Source organism: Erythrolamprus reginae, chromosome 9, assembly GCF_031021105.1.
Source record: "Erythrolamprus reginae isolate rEryReg1 chromosome 9, rEryReg1.hap1, whole genome shotgun sequence".
Taxonomy (NCBI): Eukaryota; Metazoa; Chordata; class Lepidosauria; order Squamata; family Dipsadidae; genus Erythrolamprus; species Erythrolamprus reginae.
In genome coordinates, this window is record NC_091958.1 from 4,422,102 (window position 1) to 4,443,967 (window position 21,866).

The window sequence follows — 21,866 nt, forward strand, 5'->3', positions numbered from 1 at the left end:
TCCTATTAAAGTTTCTATTCTTCTCCCCCTCCTCCTCATCATCATCATCATTATCTCATCCTACCAGTTCATTCCAACTTGATTTATTACTTTTGATTACAAGATACTTCCCAAAAATGCAGGGGTGGTTAAAGATATTGTCACTAGATATAATATGGATGCTGTTATTCACATTTTATAATGTTGACATAATGCAGATTTTTGTAGCTGATGAGTGGTGTGCCATCCGTTCTTTTTGTTCCTAAGTACTTTTCTAAATTTAATAGGGCACCAATCACACCAGTCATAAATGGTATCATGTTGTTGTTTATTTATTCATGGGAGTTTGATTTCTGCAGTTGAGGTCACAAATACTTTGGCCACCTAATGAGCAGGAAGGACTCACTGGAGAAGAGCCTAAGGCTGGGAAGGATTGAAGGCAATTGACTACTTCAGCTTCAACCACAACAACACAAGAGCACGCAACAGATTCAAATTTAATACGAACCGCTCCAAACTTGACTGTAAAAAATATGATTTCAACAATCGAGTTATCAAAGCATGGAACTCATTGCCGGACTCAATAGTGTAAACCCCTAACCCCCAACATTTCTCCCTTAGACTCTCCACGATTGACCTCTCCAGGTTCCTAAGAGGCCAGTAAGGGGCGGACATAAGTGCACTGGTGTGCCTTTCGTCCCCTGTCCAATCATCTTTCCTTTTTTTCACCTATCTTATATATTCTCTTCCTTTCATATATCCTCTCTTCTAAGTTCACTTTTACCCTTATATATATTACTACATGTCTATTTTTCTTCCTATGTATTTGTGTATTGGACAAATGAATAAATAAAAAATAAATAAATAAATAAATAAAATAAGAAGGGGACGACAGAGAATGAGGGGCTGGATGGAGTCATTCCCTGGAGGAATGTTGTCCATGGCTTCTGTGATGGGTCGGACGTGACTTTGCAACGAACAACAACAACAACAACAACTCTCAGAGTACTAAACGTTCCACAGAAGTGTTCGGTCTACCAATCAAAATATGTTTTTGAATCAAAATCACATGTAGAGTATGTTGTTCTTCTCTTTGGTTCCCTGCTTAGGGGCTTTCCAAAATTCCCAGAACAAAAGTTGGCAAACTTCGCAGTTCCTCTAGGAAATTTGGGTGTGTATATGAGTTCCATTCTTGTTACTTTTTTGGTCGAGGATGGGGAAACTTCAAATATGTGCAAAACTCATTTAGCACTTCGTGTTAAGTTGCAGATGTGCAGATATTACAATTAGCTCTAACATTCAGTGACCCCCACCCATCACCCCCAAGGGACCAGGGCTGTCCAAATTCCTCGCTCTGGTCTGCTGAAATAACTCCCTGGAGCAACACTTTTCATTAGAGATGGTAAAAGGAACCAGCAATACTACATCATTTACCTACTGCTGTTTCTCTCCCTCCCTCCCTCTCCCCCTCCACTAAAGCAAATAACAATAGAACTTTGGTGGTGCAGTGGTTAGAGTGCAGTATTGCAAGCTACTTCTGCTGACTGCCGGCTGCCTGCAATTTGGCAGTTCGAATCTCACTAGGCTCAAGGTTAAAACACGATCTAAGTATTGCCCACAAAATCATATGCTGCAACGTCCTGCCTGTCAATGACTACTTCAGCTTCAACCGCAACAACTGTAAAAAATATAACTTTAGCAATCGAGTTGTCGAAGCGTGGAACTCATTACCGGACTCAGTAGTGTCAACCCCTAACCCCCATTTTACCCTTAGACTATCCACGATTGACCTCTCCAGGTTACTAAGAGGTCAGTAAGGGGCGTACATAAGTGCACTAGCCTGCCTTTCGTCCCCTGTCCAATTGTCCCTCTTTATCTCATATATCATATAACTTTTCTTCCTTTCATATATCTTCTCCTCTACTTTTATATCTTTTCTTTATATATAATACTTCATGTCTATCCTCTTCAATATGTTTTGTGTATTGGACAAAATAAATAAATAAAATAAATAATAAAAGGTTGACTCAGTCTTGCACCCATCCGAGGTGGGTAAAATGAGGACCCAGATTGTTGAGGACAATTTACTGACTGTACACTGCTTAGAGATGGCTGCAAAGCCCTGAAACAGTATATGAGCCTAAGTGTGATTGCTATTTTCCTTCCTTCCTTCCTTCCTCCCTCCCTCTCTCCCTTCCTTCCTTCCTTCATGCAGTAAAGCAGGCTAATTCTGCCAATTGCCAGGAGTTCGATCCTGACCGACTCAAGGTTGATTCGGCCTTCCATCCTTCCAAGGTGGGTCAAAGGAGGACCCAGATTGTTGAGGGCAAGAGGCTAACTTTGTAAACTGCTTAGAGAGGGCTGTAAAACCACTGTGAAGCGGTATATAAGTCTACGTGCTATTGCTACCTGTAGCAAAGAATTGTAGCAAGGAAAGAAATAATTGTAGCAAGGAAAGAAAGGAATAGACACCTCCTCTTCTTTTACACTTACGTACATTTATAGAAAACTTCAAACCCAACGCTTGCTTTATAATGTATGCTCTCTTAACACATCCCCGGGACATTCTGTTCCCGAGGTCAAAGTATCCGTCCTTGAACAAAGGGTATTTTTTCAATCTGATTTTTCCCAGTTGGGATTACGATCACACTATTGACTTACCTCCTCAATGATTAAACAGGGAGCAAAGTTTCTTATCACTCAATCAACCCTCCAGTGAATACAAAATGATGTCAAATCCAACAACCTTCTTGCAAATAATGGTTTCTACTCTCTGAACATCCAGCATTGCTTTCTTCTTTTGTTATTCCCTTTCTGGGGCTTGTTTGAAGGTTTGGGGAAATAATTGATTTTTATAGTCTGGTTGACCACCATAATGATATTCAGGATTAAATCTGCTCATCGTTTTGGAGGAATTTGAGTCCCATTTTTTTTCCTTTTCTGGATTATTTCATGAACTTCTTGTCCATTACATTACATGAATGAATGTTGCTGGGAATTTCAGAAAATCCTTTTTTAAATCTTTCTTTCAATCCCATTCTTTTTGCTTCACTTCTCTGCTGTGGCGACAATGAAGAAAGATGGATAAGTTGAGAGCCTCCCCATCTCGGTAAGTATGAACCAGCCCCATTTTTTGTAGGTTCTAGAAATAAATGGGCTGTCATGAGACATAGAAACATAGAAGACTGACGGCAGAAAAAGACCTCCTGGTCCATCTAGTCTGCCCTTATACTATTTCCTGTATTTTATCTTACGATGGATATATGTTTATCCCAGGCATGTTTAAATTCAGTTACTGTGGATTTACCAACCACGTCTGCTGGAAGTTTGTTCCAAGGATCTACTACTCTTTCAGTGAAATAATATTTTCTCACATTGCTTTTGATCTTTCCCCCAACTAACTTCAGATTGCGTCCCCTTGTTCTTGTGTTCACTTTCGTATTAAAAACACTTCCCACCTGAACCTTATTTAACCCTTTAACGTATTTAAATGTTTTGATCATGTCCCCCCTTTTCCTTCTGTCCTCCAGACTATACAGATTGAGTTCATGAAGTCTTTCCTGATACGTTTTATGCTTAAGACCTTCCACCATTCTTGTAGCCCGTCTTTGGACCCGTTCAATTCTGTCAATATCTTTTTGTAGGTGAGGTCTCCAGAACTGGACACAGTATTATTCCAAATGTGGTCTCACCAGCGCTCTATATAAGGGGATCACAATCTCCCTCTTCCTGCTTGTTATACCTCTAGCTATGCAGCCAAGCATCCTACTTGCTTTTCCTACTGCCCAACCACACTGCTCACCCATTATGATTCACACATGGGGTGAATCATAATTATACAATTCAGCTTGGATCCTTAGGAATTCATTTTGTCTTCCTCAGTTTGACTCCCAAAAGATAGCCATCCTCAAATACATCCAACGGATTTGAATCTGTTTGGTTGGGTGAACTCTTCCCTTATTGCTAAAGTTTAATCGAGTGGCAATTCTGTGAATCGAGTTCTACTATCAACTGTCCCCTTGATTTTGAAAAACAAAACGAAAGGATCCCATCTTTATCCATCTGAGTATAGGAAAAGATTGCTTCAATAAGAATTCCATTCCAATTTGCAAACCAATGGATGAAAAAGTAGAAAACGCAGAAATAGCAAATGTTCTCTGAACTCTATGGAGGAGCTGGTCACAACGCTCTCTACATGGGGCTACCTCTGAAAAGTGTTCGGAAACTTCAGATCGTGCAGAACGCGGCCGCGAGAGCCATCGTGGGGCTTCCTAGATTCGCCCACGTTTCTGCAACACTCCGTGGCCTGCATTGGCTGCCGATCAGTTTCCGGTCACAATTCAAATGTTGGTTATGACCTTTAAAGCCCTGCTGGCATTGGACCAGAGTACCTCCAGAACCGCCTGCTACCGCATGAATTCCAGCAACCAATAAGGTCCCACAGAGTTGGCCTTCGGGTCCCGTCGACCAAACAATGTCATTTGGCAGGCCCCAGGGGAAGAGCCCTCTGGAATCAACTCCCCCCGGAGATTAGAACTGCCCCCACACTCCTTGTCTTTCGTAAATTCCTCAAGACCCACCTATACCGCCAGGCATGGGGGAGTTGAGACACCTTTCCCCCAGGCTTTTTTATATTTATGTTTGGATATGTATATGTTGTTTGCTTTTTAAAATAGGATAGGGTTTTATGTGCTTTTTAATATTAGATTTGTTTTCGCTGGAATATTGTTGTGAGCCGCCCCGAGTCTTCGGAGAGGGGCTGCATACAAATCTAATAAATTGAATTGAATTGAATTGAAACCATGCTATTCTTCCTTAATCGTACCAGAATATCTCCGAGACCGCCTTCTGCTGCACGAATCCCAGCAACCGATTAGGTCCCACAGAGTGGGCCTTCTCCGGGTCCCGTCAACTAAACAATGTCGGTTGGCGGGCCCCAGGGGAAGAGCCTTCTCTGTGGCGGCCCCGACTCTCTGGAACCAGCTCCCCCCAGAGATTAGAACTGCCCCTACCCTCCTTGCCTTTCGTAAACTTCTCAAAACCCACCTTTGTCGTCAGGCATGGGGGAACTGAGATATTTCCCCCGGGCCTATATAATTTATGTATGGTATGTTTGTATGTATGTCTTTTTGTAATAATGGGTTTTTTAAATATTTTAAATTGTAAATTATTAGATTTGTCATGAACTGTTTTATTGTATTGTGAGCCGCCCCGAGTCTACGGAGAGGGGCGGCATACAAATCTAATAAGTAAGTAAGTAAGTAAGTAAGTAAGTAAGTAAGTAAGTAAGTAAGTAAGTAAGTAAGTAAGTAAGTAAGTAAGTAAATCAATAAATCAATAAATCAACAAATAAACAAATAAACAAATAAACAAATCATTTGAAGTGCCTGTACAGAGCTTAATTCAGAGCCAATCAAATGGCATTTAGTCCGAATCTTACTTACTGCCCGACCTGAAAAATTATGGCCCCGTTAACCCTAGATAATAAGGCTGATCCAATGCAGCCCCATTCCCAATTTTCTAGCTCTCTCCATTAATCTTCTGATATGCATGCGCACCCTAAAGTCTGACGCACGACTAACACCATCCGTGCAAGCTGGGTGAAACAATTCCACAGATGGCTTTGGTCAGCAGTGCTCAAAACGACACATTAATCCCTATCATGCGACCCTGCACCATAGTAGCTCTGCCTGCCCATGGGAAAGAATTGCACATGTGAATCATGCTTTGGTTTTACTGTGTTTTCTCAAACAATATACCCATGTCTTGGAAATGGACAAAAAATCTTACTCCCTTCAAAAGGTCCTTGATGGTTTCTCATTTTGGATCTTTTTTTTTAATGGCAGATATTTCATTTATTTTATTTATTTATCAGATTTGTATGCCGCCCCTCTCCGTAGACTCGGGGCGGCTAACAACAATAATAAGACAGTATAGACAAATCTAATATTTAAGTTAATTTAAAAACCCCAATTTAAGAAACCAATCCTACATACAGACATACCATGCATAAATTTTATAAGCCTAGGGGAAAGGGAAAGTCTCAATTCTCCCATGCCTGATGACAGAGGTGGGTTTTAAGGAGCTCACGAAAGGCAAGGAGGGTGGGGGCAACTCTGATATCTGGGGGGAATTGGTTCCAAAGGGTTGGGGCCGGAAGAGAGAAGGCTCTTCCCCTGGGTCCCGCCAAACAACATTGTTTAGTTGATGGGACCCGGAGAAGGCCAACTCTGTGAGACCTAACTGGTCGCTGGGATTCGTGCGGCATTAGGAGATATTCTGGTCTGATGCCATGAAGGGCTTTGTAGGTCATAACCAACACTTTGAATTGTGACCGGAAACTGGTCGGCAACCAATGCAGGCTGCGGAGTGTTGGTGTAACATGGGCATATTTAGGAAAGCCCATAATAGCTCTCACAGCTGCATTCTGCATGATCTGAAGTTAGTTCATTACTAAACTAAGTAACATCCTCACGGCTGAGAGCACTGAGTATATTACTTTATTCATGTCATAAAATGTCTATAAGAAAACAACCGACCTCAGAGAGCACCAACGACCCCTAATTTCAATCCTGAATTACAAATATTCTCCTTTACCTCCTTATCTCTGTCTGAAGCAACATTGTACGGCAGGTAATCTTGATCAGAAACATCCGTCGAAAATTCACTTACTCCGATATGCTTAACTTACTACGATATGTTTAATCAATATCTTTTTGTAGGTGAGGTCTCCAAAACTGGAATACTGTGTTCAGTTCTGGAGACGTCACCTACAAAGAGATATTGATAAAATTGAAACGGATCCAAAAACGGGCTACAAAAGTGATGGAAGGTCTTAAGCATAAAACGTATCAGGAAAGACTTCATGAACTCAATCTGTATAGTCTGGAGGACAAAAGGGAAAGGGGGGACACGATCGAAACATTTAAATATGTTAAAGCGTTAAAGAAGGTTCAAGAGGGAAGTGTTTTTAATAGGAAAGTGAACCCAAGAACAAGGGGGCACAATCGGAGGTTAGTTGGGGGAAAGATCAGAAGCAACATGAGAAAATATTATTTTACTGAAAGAGTAGTAGATGCTTGGAGTATAAGGGCAGATGAGATGGACTGTGAGGTCTTTTTCTGCCGTCAATCTTCTATGTTTCTGTGTTTAACTTCATTTTTTTTTAAGTGAAGTGACTTAAACAATGCATACTCCAGTAGATAGTTATAGATATTCATAAGCTGCATAACCCCATAATTTTGGATATCGAGTATACGATAGTTTTGAAGTTTTTCCTCTTTGTTCTTTCCATTTCGTGCATTAAAAATGCACCAAATAATAAGAAACGATAAGTTACTTCATAAAACGAGAATTGAATGTAGATTTTTTACAATCTTCGGTTCCTCCACCCAAAGGAAACAAAAGCCTGACTCTTTTAACTTACCTCTTAAAGGAAGAAAAAGGAGAGATTTAGAAAATTAAACTCAACAAACCTTAATTTTTGAGGACCCCTATAGCCAAATCGGTCCTTTTCTCCTGCTGGCTGTTTGAACACCAAGTGGGTTTTCCGAAATCAGGGAATGTTAAGAATAGTAGTTGTGGTGGGTGTGGCTTTCTAAAGAGAGGTATTCCTTTTTATTTTTAGAAAAAAGTTTCCTTATTGTTATTCCCATACATGCATTTTCACATATTTGCCATCTCATTTCTCTTTTTTAAAAAAATTAATTCATTTATAAGCTTTAAAAAAATACATAAAAGGAAATACAAACAAAACGAACCAAAGGCAAACATTTATACATTTGATTTGTTCATACAAAGCAAATCAAAAACGAAAGCAAAATATTTATACCTACATTTATACCTTTAAGGTTATTTTACGGTACATATATCAGCTATTAATTTATGCTTATTTACTATTTTTGTCTGTTTCTACTGTCCTTATAATTTATATACAGTGGTACCTCTACTTAAGAATTTTTCTAGATAAGAACCGGGTGTCCCTGAGATAATCTGGTCCAATGCCATGAAGGGCTTTATAGGTCATAACCAACACTTTGAATTGTGACCGGAAATTAATCGGCAACCAATGCAGACTGTGGAGTGTTGGTGTAACATGGGCATACTTAGAGAAGCCTATGATTGCTCTCACAGCTGCATTCTGCGCGATCTAAAGTTTCTGAACACTTTTCAAAGGTAGCCCCATGTAAAGAGCATTATAGTAGTCGAGCCTCGAGGTGATGAGGGCATGAGTGACTGTGAGCAGTGAGTCCCGGTCCAAATAGGGCCGCAACTGGTGCACCAGGCGAACCTGGGCAAACGCCCCCCTCGCCACAGCTGAAAGATGTTTCTCTAATGTGAGCTGTGGATTGAGGAGGACGCCCAAGTTGTGGACCCTCTCTGAGGGGGTCAATAATTCCCCCCCCCCCAGGGTTATGGACGGACAGATGGAATTGTCCTTGGGAGGCAGAACCCACAGCCACTCCGTCTTATCCGGGTTGAGTTTGAGTCTGAGTCTGTTGCATCATGGTGAGTTGAAAGTTAGAGACTTGTGAGGTCCTCACTTAACAATAACAACTGGAACTGTCAGAATTATTGTCACTAAGCAGTATCATTAAGTATGTTTTTGGAAACGATGACCAGGCTTGTTTATTTGGTTGCTTATTTATTAAATTTCTTTGCTGCCCATCTTGGAAAAGAATAGAATACAATAGAATAGATTTTTTTGCCTTTTCTTAAGAACCATTTTCTAAAGAACCCGAGCCCTCCCACCTCTGTTATTTTGTTATTCAACAGTCACTCATCATGACAGCTCCAAATGCCATGAACTGTGCATTTTAAACATTTCTGAGCTGTCAAATTAAACTCTATTCCATTCTGTAAACGTCATAGAATAGTTCCTTCTTTTTTTTACTCAGCCATAAAGGTCAGGTTTTTCTAATGTAGGCGTTTCCTTGCAACACTAGAAAAACATATTGAAGTAATCATAAATCATCATTTCACCTCTCTGGAATAGTGAGAAATGGCAGAGTCAGGTTACAAGCGGTGTGCCACAAGGATCTGTTCTGGGTCCTATTCTTTTTAATATATTTGTGAGTGACATAGGGGAAGGTTTGGTAGGGAAGGTTTGCCTATTTGCCGATGACTCTAAAGTGTGCAATAGGGTTGATATTCCTGGAGGCGTCTGTAATATGGTAAATGATTTAGCTTTACTAGATAAATGGTCTAAGCAATGGAAACTGCAGTTTAATGTTTCCAAATGTAAAATAATGCACTTGGGGAAAAGGAATCCTCAATCTGAGTATTGTATTGGCAGTTCAGTGTTGGCAAATACTTCAAAAGAAAAGGATTTAGGGGTAGTGATTTCTGACAGTCTCAAAATGGGTGAACAGTGCAGTCAGGCGGTAGGGAAAGCAAGTAGGATGCTTGGCTGCATAGCTAGAGGTATAACAAGCAGGAAGAGGGAGATTATGATCCCACTATATAGAATGCTGGTGAGACCACATTTGGAATACTGTGTTCAGTTCTGGAGACCTCACCTACAAAAAGATATTGACAAAATTGAACGGGTCCAAAGACGGGCTACAAGAATGGTGGAAGGTCTTAAGCATAAACGTATCAGGAAAGACTTAATGAACTCAATCTGTATAGTCTGGAGGACAGAAGGAAAAGGGGGGACATGATCGAAACATTTAAATATATTAAAGGGTTAAATAAGGTCCAGGAGGGAAGTGTTTTTAATAGGAAAGTGAACACAAGAACAAGGGGACACAATCTGAAGTTAGTTGGGGGAAAGATCAAAAGCAACATGAGAAAATATTATTTTACTGAAAGAGTAGTAGATCCTTGGAACAAACTTCGAGCAGATGTGATAGATAAATCCACAGTAACTGAATTTAAACATGCCTGGGATAAACATATATCCATCCTAAGATAAAATACAGAAAATAGTATAAGGGCAGACTAGATGGACCATAAGGTCTTTTTCTGCCGTCAGACTTCTATGTTTCTATGTTTCTATGGCACATTCATTTCGCGATGATGGCTTGATGGAACTATTACTTTATTATTATTATTTTTGCATGCAATTACTTAAGATCCAAAAAGACTTTTAAAAAAAGGGGCGGGGGCGTATTATGATTGGTATCATTGAAATCAGAGTGGTTTCTTTGCTGTGGGAAGAGTGCCAGTTGACATTGCCAACTGGCACTGGTGTGTTTATCCTTCGTTCAGATGATTAAAAATAGTGTTTTCGTGCAAGAGGAACAATGGAGAAGGCTTGGCAAGCAGACTTGCCATGTGGGAAACCAACTGCATAACTTTTTCTTTAAAATAATATGAAAGAGCAGGAACCTCACGTCAATCTTACTCTTAATATTGTATTTACACACACAATTGATTTCAGGAGAATCTACTCTGTTCTTAATCTCATGTTATAGCTCAGTAGAAACCCAGTGAAGATGGATCCTGAATGAGGAAATATCCCATGATCAACATCAATAAAACAAATGTATTGATTAGTCGTCTGACTGCAGTGGTACCTCTACCTAAGAACGCCTCTACTTTCTGTTCTGTCGAGCTCTCTGGTAGAATCCTCCCAAAAATGCACAGATACAATTTCAGACACACACACATTTGAAAATTCAAAACAATGTTCTTTATACCGAAAATGCAAATAAATAAAGCACTCTTTTTGTACAGCAAAGAGCACTCGTCTCCAAACAAACTGGTAATTTGTACAAGTCCCTTATCAGTTCTGTGATACTTAGCTTGCAGCTGGGAGGCAATTCACAGTCCTTCTTCTTTCACAAAGTGAAACACAATTTTCTCTAGTTTAGTTTCAAAGCGGGGAAAAATCAGCACACAAAGATCAAAGTCAGTAAAGCAGTCACGAAACACAAGGATCAGATAATCCTCCACAATGGCCAAACCCACAGGCTGCTCTTTATAGCAGCCTCACTAATGACCACAGCCCCACCCAACCACAGGTGGCCTCATTTTCTTTGATAATAATCTCTCAGTTGTTGTTGCCTATGCATCGCTCTCCACATGCATGGCTGTATCATTAACTCTTGTTCTGAATCCAAGGAGGAGCTAGATAATTGATCTCCTTCTGAGCTGTCTGCCACACTCTCCTCCTCCCTGTCACTCATGTCTTCTTGGTCAGAGGAGCCTTCATCAGCAGATTCCACAGGGGGGGGGCAAAACAGGCCTGCAGCATGTGGATGTCTCCCCCACATCCACAGTCCTTGGGGCCGGAGCTGGGCCAGAGCTAACCACAACACTTTCTAGATAAGAACCAGGTGTTCAAGATTTTTTTGCCTCTTCTTAAGAACCATTTTCTTCTAACGAACCCCCTTTAATCCCAGCCATCTCAGGCTTTGCTGGACTGCCAGAGGAGCCTTTCGGTGGCGCTTAAGTAGGCCTTGGCAGTCCAGAGCGAACGGAGTGTTTTCCTTTCTCTGGGCGCTTGGAGAGGGAATAATAATAATAATAATAATAATAATAATAATAATGACAACAACAACAGCAACAACAACAATGGTAGTAGTAGTAGTGAGTCACAGGCAACCGACACTGACAAATTCTAGCTTATGCATTGAATATCAAACAAATGATGAGTATCGGGACAAATTTTTCCCCCAAAATGCTTTTGAGTACCAAATTTGATGAGTTTTTTTTAAAAATATTTTAAATTGTAAATTATTAGATTTGTTATGAACTGTTTTATTGTGTTGTGAGCCGCCCTGAGTCTACGGAGAGGGGCGGCATACAAATCTTAATAATAATAATAATAATAATAATAATAATAATAATAATAATAATAACAATAGAGTACCCAGGTGGCACTGTACTCCATAGAACGACAAGTGTTGAGAAGAACCAATCAATGTGGCTTCAAACAGGGGCAATTAATGTGTTGAATCAACACACATACACCGGTGCAATTTTAATAAAGCACAACCTGGGTTAAACTTTGCTTCGGTTCAGACACTGAGTTAAAGACTAATCACTTGCTATTTTTCATGGGTGGCTATTAACGCCATGTTTTATTGTCTCCATCCTGAACAAGCACTGCTTGTTTCACAATCCAGGCAATTAGCAGGAGGCAGTCCTTTGTTCAGGAAATTTCACAGTACATCTTAGTGTTTCATTAGATTTAGGAACTGTGACATTTGTGCTTGTGTGTGTACGTGCTGTAAATTAGGGCTGGATCAAAAGGAAGAAACAGAAAGAATATCATGAGTGTTTCTCTCGTATTAGAACGTTTAGTGCATGCCGGAGTCGAGGTAAGACATCAGGACCCACTTAAAGTTACTTTCTCCCTTTCACTCTCTCCCTTACATTAGAAACATAGAAGAAACATAGAAGTCTGACGGCAGAAAAAGACCTCATGGTCCATCTAGTCTGCCCTTATACTATTTTCTGTATTTTATCTTACAATGGATATATGTTTATCCCAAGCATGTTTAAATTCAATTACTGTGGATTTACCAACCACGTCTGCTGGAAGTTTGTTCCAAGGATCTACTACTCTTTCAGTGAAATAATATTTCCTCATGTTGCTTTTGATCTTTCCCCCAACTAACTTCAGATTGTGTCCCCTTGTTCTTGTGTTCACTTTCCTATTAAAAACACTTCCCTCCTGAACCTTATTTAACCCTTTAACATATTTAAATATTTCGATCATGTCCCCCCTTTTCCTTCTGTCCTCCAGACTATACAGATTGAGTTCATTAAGTCTTTCCTGATACGTTTTATGCTTAAGACCTTCCACCATTCTTGTAGCCCGTCTTTTAATTTTAATTCCTAAAATCCTTTATTTCTTTAAACTCTCTCTTCTTTATTTCTTTAATCACCTATTCGTAAACTTTATATCTGGCCATTAGTGTACTGGTCAGTTGATGAGACCCTTATTTCTTCATCCAGTGGCAGCTCTACTTAAGAACTTAATGACCAGGTTCTTAAGTAGAAAAGTTTGTAAGTAGAAGCAATTTTTCCCATAGAAATGAATGTAAAAGCAAATAATATGTGCAAACCCATTAGGAAAGAAATAAAAGCTTGGAATTTGGCTGGGAGGAGGAGGAGGAAGAAGAGGAGGAGGACAGTCGCTGTCGAAAGAAGAAGGTGAGGTGAGGGGAATAAAAACAATCTAAAACTTTAAGACTTAAAAAAAAAAAGAGGGACTCTGAAGCAGCGAGGAGGAGCATGTGTCTCCCATACACCGAAAGGCTCCTCGGGCAGCCCAGAAACACCCGAGATGGCCGGGATTAAAGGGGAAATGGCAGGAAACTGGCCGGGCCTTCGTGCCGCTCTCAAATTTCCTGGGAAATTTTTCCAGGCTCGGGTTCTTAAGTAGAAAATGTTTTTTAAGAAGGGGCAAAAAAATCTTGAACACACGTTTCTTATCTAGAAAAGTTCTTAAGTAGAGGCGTTCTTAGGTAGAGGTACCACTGTATTCCAAGGCCACCAGATCAAAATAATTAATAATTTCATGGTTCAGTCTATCCAACCTGCCACATGATTTGAATCATTTCCAAACTGCGTTGTGGGAGTCATTTCATATCAGATCAGAAAATCAGGTTTGTTCCATCAGACTCCATGCCTCTTCCAATTGATGAACTTTTGCATATAATAATATTGCAATTCGCTTCTGTTATGGCTTTATTTTGCAAATTAGCTCTGGGTTGGATACTTTATGGCGAGCTTTCAAGGCAGCGGAGATACACAGATGTTCTGGCTAAGCCAACCTTTGGCTCTGGGTGTCACAACTTCTTTGCCAGAAAAGTTGAAGCTAAATGCAAACCAGGGTTGGGTTCTGGTTTCTCCCATTGCCGGGTCTCTCAGGGACGTGCCGTGCGTCCTCAATCTGAGTATTGTATTGGCAGTTCTGTGTTAGCAAAAACTTCAGAAGAGAAGGATTTAGGGGTAGTGATTTCTGACAGTCTCAAAATGTTTGAACAGTGCAGTCAGGCATTAGGGAAAGCAAGTAGGATGCTTGGCTGCATAGCTAGAGGTATAACAAGCAGGAAGAGGGAGATTATGATCCCGCTGTATAGAGCGCTGGTGAGACCCCATGTGGAATACTGTGTTCAGTTCTGGAGACCTCACCTACAAAAAGATATTGACAAAATTGAACGGGTCCAAAGACGGGCTACAAGAATGGTGGAAGGTCTTAAGCATAAAACGTATCAGGAAAGACTTCATGGACTCCATCTGTATAGTCTGGAGGACAGAAGGAAAAGGGGGGACATGATCGAAACATTTAAATATATTAGAGGGTTAAATAAGGTCCAGGAGGGAAGTGTTTTTAATAGGAAAGTGAACACAAGAACAAGGGGACACAATCTGAAGTTAGTTGGGGGAAAGATCAAAAGCAACATGAGAAAATATTATTTGACTGAAAGAGTAGTAGATCCTTGGAACAAACTTCCAGCAGACGTGGTAGATAAATCCACAGTAACTGAATTTAAACATGCCTGGGATAAACATAGATCCATCCTAAGATAAAATACAGAAAATAGTATAAGGGCAGACTAGATGGACCATGAGGTCTTTTTCTGCTGTCAGATTTCTTTGTTTCTATGATGCAAACTCTGAAGCCAGTGTTCTTCCTCAGCATTTACAAAATCTCTGTCAGGGATGGTAAAAAGATACATCCTTCATTGAACTCAATGGGATGTGTATTAAATCCAGAGATATTGGAACATTGCTATCATGTCTTCCCCAGTCCTTCTATTCATTAAAGTGGACATACCCAGTTCCTGCAACCGTTCTTCATATGTTTTGCCCTCGAGTCCCCTAATCATCTTTGTTGCTCTTCTCTGCACTCTTTCTAGAATATAGAACATCTTTTTTGCATCGTGGTGAGTTGAAAGTTAGAGACTTGTGAGGTCCTCACTGAACAATAACAACTGGAACTGTCAGAATTGTTGTCACTAAGCAGTATCATTAAGTATGTTTTTGGAAACGATGACCAGGCTTGTTTATTTGGTTGATTATTTATTAAATTTCTTTGCTGCCCATCTTGGAGAAGAATAGAATAGAGTAGAGTAGAATAGAATAGAATAGAATAGAATAAATAGAATAGAACAGAACAGAACAGAACAGAACAGAATAGAATAGAATAGAATAGAATTTTATTGGCCAAGTGTGATTGGACACACAAGGAATTTGTCTTTGGTGCAGATGCTCTCAGCGTACATAAAATAAAATATACATTTGTCAAGAATCATGTGGTACGACACTTAATGATTGTCATAGGGGTCAAAGAAGCAATGAAGAAACAATCAATATTAATAAAAATCTTAGGATACAGGCAACAAGTTACAGTCATACAGTCATACAGTCCTCAGTGGGAGGAAAAGGATGATAGGAATGATGAGAAAAAACTAGTAGAAATAGAAGTGCAGATTTAGTAGAAAGTCTGACAGTGTTGAGGGAATTATTTGTTTAGTAGAGTGATGGTGTTCAGGAAAAAACCTGTTCTTGTGTCTAGTTGTTTTGGTGTGCAGGAGTTGAAACAGTTTGTGTCCAGGATGTGAAGGGTCAGTCAATATTTTCCCCGCCCTCTTTTTGACTCGTGCAGTATACAGGTCCTCAGTGGAAGGATGCTTGGAACTTGAGGACTTTCCCTATTATGAACAGTGGTACAAAGGCAGCTATGGTTGGTTTTTTCCTTTATGCATTTTCTTTCTTTCTTTCTTTCTTTCTTTCTTTCTTTCTTTCTTCTCCTTGTCCTTCTCCTCCTCCTCCATCTCCTTCTTCTTCTTCTTCTTCCTCTTCCTTCTCTTCCTATTCCTATTGTTATTGTTACTGCTACTGTTACTCTTACTGGAAGGCAGGTTGGCAGCAATTGTGACTCTGCTTAATAATTGGGAGTTTCTGGTTTCCAGCTTAGCTCTGTTAAGTGAGGCCAGTTCTATTGCTTTGATATCAGAACATTGGCTAAAGTGACTGTTGTGATGACCCAGTTTTGCAATTCGTAGTAAAAATGTGTCAGTTTTCCCTACTGGAATATGAAGGCAGGATAAAAGTAGCTTGCAGTATGTCTGAATTCAGAGGACGTTCATTTCTTGTTGTGGTTGATGATTATGCTAAGTACTTGGAAATCCTAGACATGGGACGATACGTCCTTGGCTCCGATTACTGGCAAGTGAAATTCTCGAACTGCAGGACATGGGATTCCTGCTGAGCTTGATTGGGATCACATTCATTTTGCAAGTCAAACAATGCAAGTGTTTACTCATAAACCCGACATCTAGCACATCTACTTCTCTGCGGTTCTGAGCCAGTAGAGAAGATGACTCAGCCCATAATAATGTGGCTGAAAAGAAGTATTTGGGGGAGTCCTCACCCATAATTTCCGCTGTTTGATGAACACATAAGTGACAAGGCTTACTTTTCCTCCCTCGTAGATGCTACTGGGAAGATTGTGGCTAAAGCATTGACCTAGTTTTGCAAGTCTTTTTTTAAAAAAAATCAAATTATTTTGCAGGTTGATCTTATTGAACCCTGAGCTTTGACCGTATTGACTGGTCAAAGATCAGCTGTATATAAATAATGGACTAATGCTTCTAAAGCAATAGTCTCTTAGGCACCAGGAAAAATGCCAATCAACCAATCAACCAATCAATCACAACAGAGCTGGAAGTAACCTTGGAGGTCTTCTAATCTAAACCCTGGCTCAAGCAGACACCTTATACCCATGATGGTGAACCTATGGCATGCGTGCCACAGGTGGTATGTGGAGCCATATAGGAGGGCACATGAGACGTTTTCATGTTTCAGCTCCAGCATGTGTGTGCTGGCCAGCTGATTTTTGGCCTTGGGAAAACCAGGGGTGGGCAGCAGGCAGGACGATCAGCTCCAGCTGATCGGTGGCTGTCACTTCCTGGATTACTGATCTCGGCTCAGCTCTCCTTTTTTTCCCTTCTGCTGCTGCTGCATCTGCGCTCCTTGCTTTTTTCCTCTTTCCTCCTTCCTGGCCTCAGACGAGCTTCCCTCTCTCCTGCCCGGCTCCCCTCCAGCCTCACGCGGCCATCTCCCACCTGAGGTGCAAGCAGAAGGTGTGGGTGGAAGTGGCGCCGGCAGCATTTATGCTTCTGGCAGCACCCATTCACCTAGCTACCCAGCCTGAGGTGGGGGGATGGCGACCCAGGAAGTAGAGCACAGAAAACACGAAGCAAATTGTCACCCCAGCGAGCAACACTGGTAAGGTTGTAAGTCAAGGACTTAACAGTTCACTTGAACGATGATGATCATTCAAGCCACTCCCACCTGGCACATGGCTGGCAAGCCACTCCTTCCCAGTCACATGACCGTTAAGCCACACCCACAAAATAAGCCACACCCACAGTGTGGCAGTAAAATTTTTGACAATTTACTTCGCGTCTCCCATGCTGGCTAGCTAGGTGAACAGGTGCTGCCAGAAGCATAAATGCTGCCGGCACCACTTCCACCCACACCTTCTGCTTGCACCTCAGGTGGGAGGTGGCCGCATGAGGCAGGAGAGAGGGAAGCTCGTGCGAGGCCAGGAAGGAGGAAAGAGGAAAAAAGCGAAGAACGCACAGCAGCAGTAGCAGCAGCAGCAGCAGGGGAAAAAAGGAGAGACGAGACGAGACCAGTAATCCAGGAAGTTACTGTCATCGGTCAGCTGTGCATGCAGCTATGTTTTCGCCGGTGGAACTGCATTCCACCCCGTCCTGCCTGCTGCCCACCCCTGCTCGTAGGTATTACCGGAAAGATTGTGGAGAGCAGCTGGACTTCCGAGATTCCTTATTCTCGTTAAAATATTGTGCAAAGCAGCACTCCTATGGGTAGGTTGTACGAGTAAGATTCCAGATGGCTGTTGGAAGGATCCCAGCATCTGTTGTCAACGTTTTGAAGGAGGGTCAGGTCAAGAAAATGATTCCAAGAACCTTCTTTATTGTAGTACGTTAGGATAATAGACTTTTGAAAGCTGTGCGAGTTTCTCCTTACCCCACCTTGTGCCAAACAAGATCAAAATGGGATTATTTGGCATTTCCTTCTCACCTGCTTGTCTTCAAGGGATCGTTGGTGCTGTCTGAGCTTGTCTGTTTTTCTGCAGACATTTCATTACCCAAACTAGTAACATCATCAGTACTAGAAGAGAATGGGATTTTGGAGGAGGAGGAGGATGGAAAGGATGAAGAGGACCATGAAGTTCTTGGTGTCCTCTGAGCTTGGTTGTAACCAAATTAAGTAACTTCATCAGTATTAGCAAGTAGGGTTTGCTCTCACTTTATATTTTAGTGACTTGCCTGTCAATGTTGATGGAGGTGGTCTTAGATATTCTTTGGTAGGGCTATTTATTGTTGACACTTTGGTAGTTTCTTGATTGGGGTATTGTTTACTTGATTATTGATCTGATATTTGCTTGGTACTTAATGCACATTCTGGTGAACAACACCCTAATCAAGAAACTGCTAAAGAGTCAACAGTAAATAAGCCCAACCAAATAAACTCAGCTTCAACCACAACAACACACGAGCACACAAGAAATAATTTCAGCTTCAACCACAACACTCAAGCACACAACAAATAATTTCAGCTTCAACCACAACAACACACGAGCACACAACAAATAATTTCAGCTTCAACCACAACACACAAGCACACAACAGATACAAACTTAATGTAAACCACTCCAAACTCGACGGCAGGAAATACGACTTTACTAACTGAGTGTTTGATGCATGGAACTCACTGCCAGACTCTGTAGTACCTTCACCTAACCCCCAAAACTTTATTCTTAGACTATCCACTGTTGACCTCTCCCAATTCCTAAATTCCTTATGTACCCCCCTGTACATAAGTGCACCAGCGTGCCTTCCGTCCCCTGTCCTAATGTTTCTTTTTTTTTACTAGTATCATGTATATGAATATTATTATATCTTTGTATAGCACCAATATGTACTCAACAAAACAAGCAAATAAAATAAATCAATAAAACCATCTGACAGGGCAAGCCACCGGAATATTAACTGAGAGCAAACCCCACTCCTTACTAGCACTGATAATGTTATCTAGTTGGGTAATGAAACGTCTACAAGAAGACAACCAAGCTCAAAAGAGAAGCCCTTATGTCAACCCTGAGCTACAAATATTCTCCTTTATTTGTCATCTTCATCACTTCTTCATCACTGAAATAAACTTCTCTGAAAGCCCCATCACCTTACCAATTCATTTGTTCGTTCATTTCCTATTCTTAAGGCAAAAGGAATTAGACAAAGGAGTCTACTGTGGGAAAGAGATATTGAATCAGCTTTCTTCTTTTCTAGAGAGTGTTTTCTTATTAAGGTAGATATCACCAACCATGATCTCAGAAGCTAGGCCCAAACAGAACATGTTGTAAGCAGATTATGTGCTACACATCTCAATTATATTTTTTCCTGGTTGATAAGAGTGATTATTATTGTTTTACATATAATATTGCTGTGTGCTCTTGGCGGTCTTCCTGGAGATAAAATGATTCATTTTAAACCAGCTTGGCCGTGGACCTAGGCCATAGGGCATCGCTGGGTCAACAAACCCTACAGGAGAGACCAGTGGGGCAAACATAACTCTGCTTTCCCAGTCTTCGCTTTCATTCATCTCCCTCTGCCAAGTAATAGAGCTTTCTTGTCCAAGGAGCAGTTTCAACCATCTATACGGCTACATACCTACCCATATTGTCTGAGACCAACAGCAGAAGAATCTCCTTGATGGTTTTTCATGGCTCCCTGTTAAAGAGAATTCATACGTAAGGTTGGATCTCCAAATTGTCTTTTGGTAGGTGGCAGAATTCTGGCATTCTTTTTAGGCATAAAAGTCCAATTAATAAATAATAAATAGTTACAAGGGAGTGGAAAAGTCAACCCTCTCTGTAGGGATTTAGCCCCCCTAAATACATACATACATGTATACATACATATGTATGTATGTATGTATTAATCCATCCATCCATCCACCTACCTACCTACCTACCTACCTACCTACCTACCTACCTACTGTTCTGTTCTGTTGGGCCCTCTGGTAGAATCCTCCCAAAAATTCACAGGTACAAATTTCAGACACACACACGTTTGAAAATTCAAAACAATGTTCTTTATAATGAAAAGTCACTTAAACCAAGCCCTCTTGGTATAGCAAAGAGCACTGGTCTCCAAACAAACTGGTAATTTGTACAAGTCTCTTATCAGTTCTGAGATACTTAGCTTGCAGCTGTGCGGCAATTCACAGTCCTTCTTCTTTCACAAAGTGAAACACACTTTGCCCTGGTTTAGTTTCAAAGCGGGGAAAAATCAGCACACAAAAAGTCAAAGTCAGTAAAGCAGTCACGAAATACAACGATCAGATAATCCTCCACAATGGCCAAACCCACAGGCTGCTATTTATAGCAGCCTCACTAATTGCCACAGCCCCACCCAACCACAGGTGGCCTCATTTTCTTTGATAATAATCTCTCAGTTGTTGTTGCCTGTGCATCGCTCTCCGCATGCGTGGCTGTATCATTAACTCTTGTTCCGAATCCAAGGAGGAGCTAGATAATTGATCTCCTTCTGAGCTGTCTGCCACACTCTCCTCCTCCCTGTCACTCATGTCTTCTTGGTCAGAGGAGCCTTCATCAGCAGATTCCACCGGGGGCAAAACAGGCCTGCAGCATGTGGATGTCTCCCCCACATCCACAGTCCTTGGGGCAGGAGCTGGGCCAGAGCTAACCACAACACCTACTTACCCACTTACCTACCTACCTACCTACCTACCTATCTATCTATCTATCTATCTACCTATCTATTTATTGTTCATCATCAATTATTATCTATCTTTCTATCATAATCATTATCATCATTACCTCTCTGTTTGTTTGTTTGTTTTCTCCTTCTCCAAAGGTGAAGTCAGTTCTTTGCCCATGACAAAGAAATATGTTCCTCTACAAACTCTGGAAAAAGGTTAGGAAACCCAGATGCCTTCTGTTTACAACTCCTCGGAAATGGCAACTTGGCACTTTCTAACCACTCATCTTCCCAAACTGGAAGAGACAATCCGTCAGCCAGCAAAGAACAGATCTCATTTCTCTGCTGCTCACTTTGTAATTTCCAAGAGCCCCTTTTTAACTTTTCATGTCTACCTGAGCTGGTAAATTCACTCCTTGATCTGACAGAGATCATAATTACTCCGTACAGTGGAAAATGAAATGCCACCACAGTTGTCACTTTAAAAACAACAAAGCTGTTTTCTGAGTCTCTGCTTTTCACAGGGAAAATGAAGAGTGGATAACTAGATTAAAGACCGTTCATTCCTTTCGGTTCAGGGTTTATACCAACTCTTGGGACTCAAAAGCACTTCGTGCATTAGGGCAGATGTCTATAACTTACTTCTTACTTCTTTTATGTACACTGAGAGCATATGCACCAAGACAAATCCCTTGTGTGTCCAATCACACCTGGCCAATAAAGAATTCTATTCCATTGACTTTAGCAATCGAGTTGTCGAGGCGTGGAACTCATTACCAGACTCCGTGGTGTCAACCCTAACCCCCAACATCTTTCCCTTAGACTATCCACGATTGACCTCTCCAGGTTCCTAAGAGGTCAATAAGGGGCGTGCATAAGTGCCCTAGTGTGCCTTCCATCCCCTGTCCAATTGTCTTTCCTATATCTCATGTATCTTTTCTTCCTTTCATATATCTCCTCCTCTATTCTTCAATCTTTTCTTCTATCCTTTCCTTGATATATATTACTACAGAGCCGGGGTGATGCAGCAGGTAGAGTGATGTACTGCAGGTCATTGAAGCTGACTGTAGATCTGAAGGTCAGTGGTTCAAATCTCATCACTGATTCAAGGTTGACTCAGCCTTCCATCCTTCCGAGGTGGGAAAAATGAGGACCCAGATTGTGGGGGCA

At 41.1% G+C, this 21,866-nt stretch overlaps 1 long non-coding RNA gene across 1 annotated transcript in view; it reads right to left on the reverse strand.

Moving 5' to 3' along the window:
* The window catches only part of LOC139172674 (uncharacterized), a 41,149-nt gene extending 33,632 nt beyond the window's left edge, over positions 1-7,517 (reverse strand). The window contains exon 1 of the long non-coding RNA XR_011559909.1: positions 7,455-7,517. This is a non-coding gene — a long non-coding RNA (uncharacterized lncRNA). The remainder of the gene's footprint in view (positions 1-7,454) is intronic.
* Between the last annotated feature and the right edge of the window lie 14,349 nt (positions 7,518-21,866).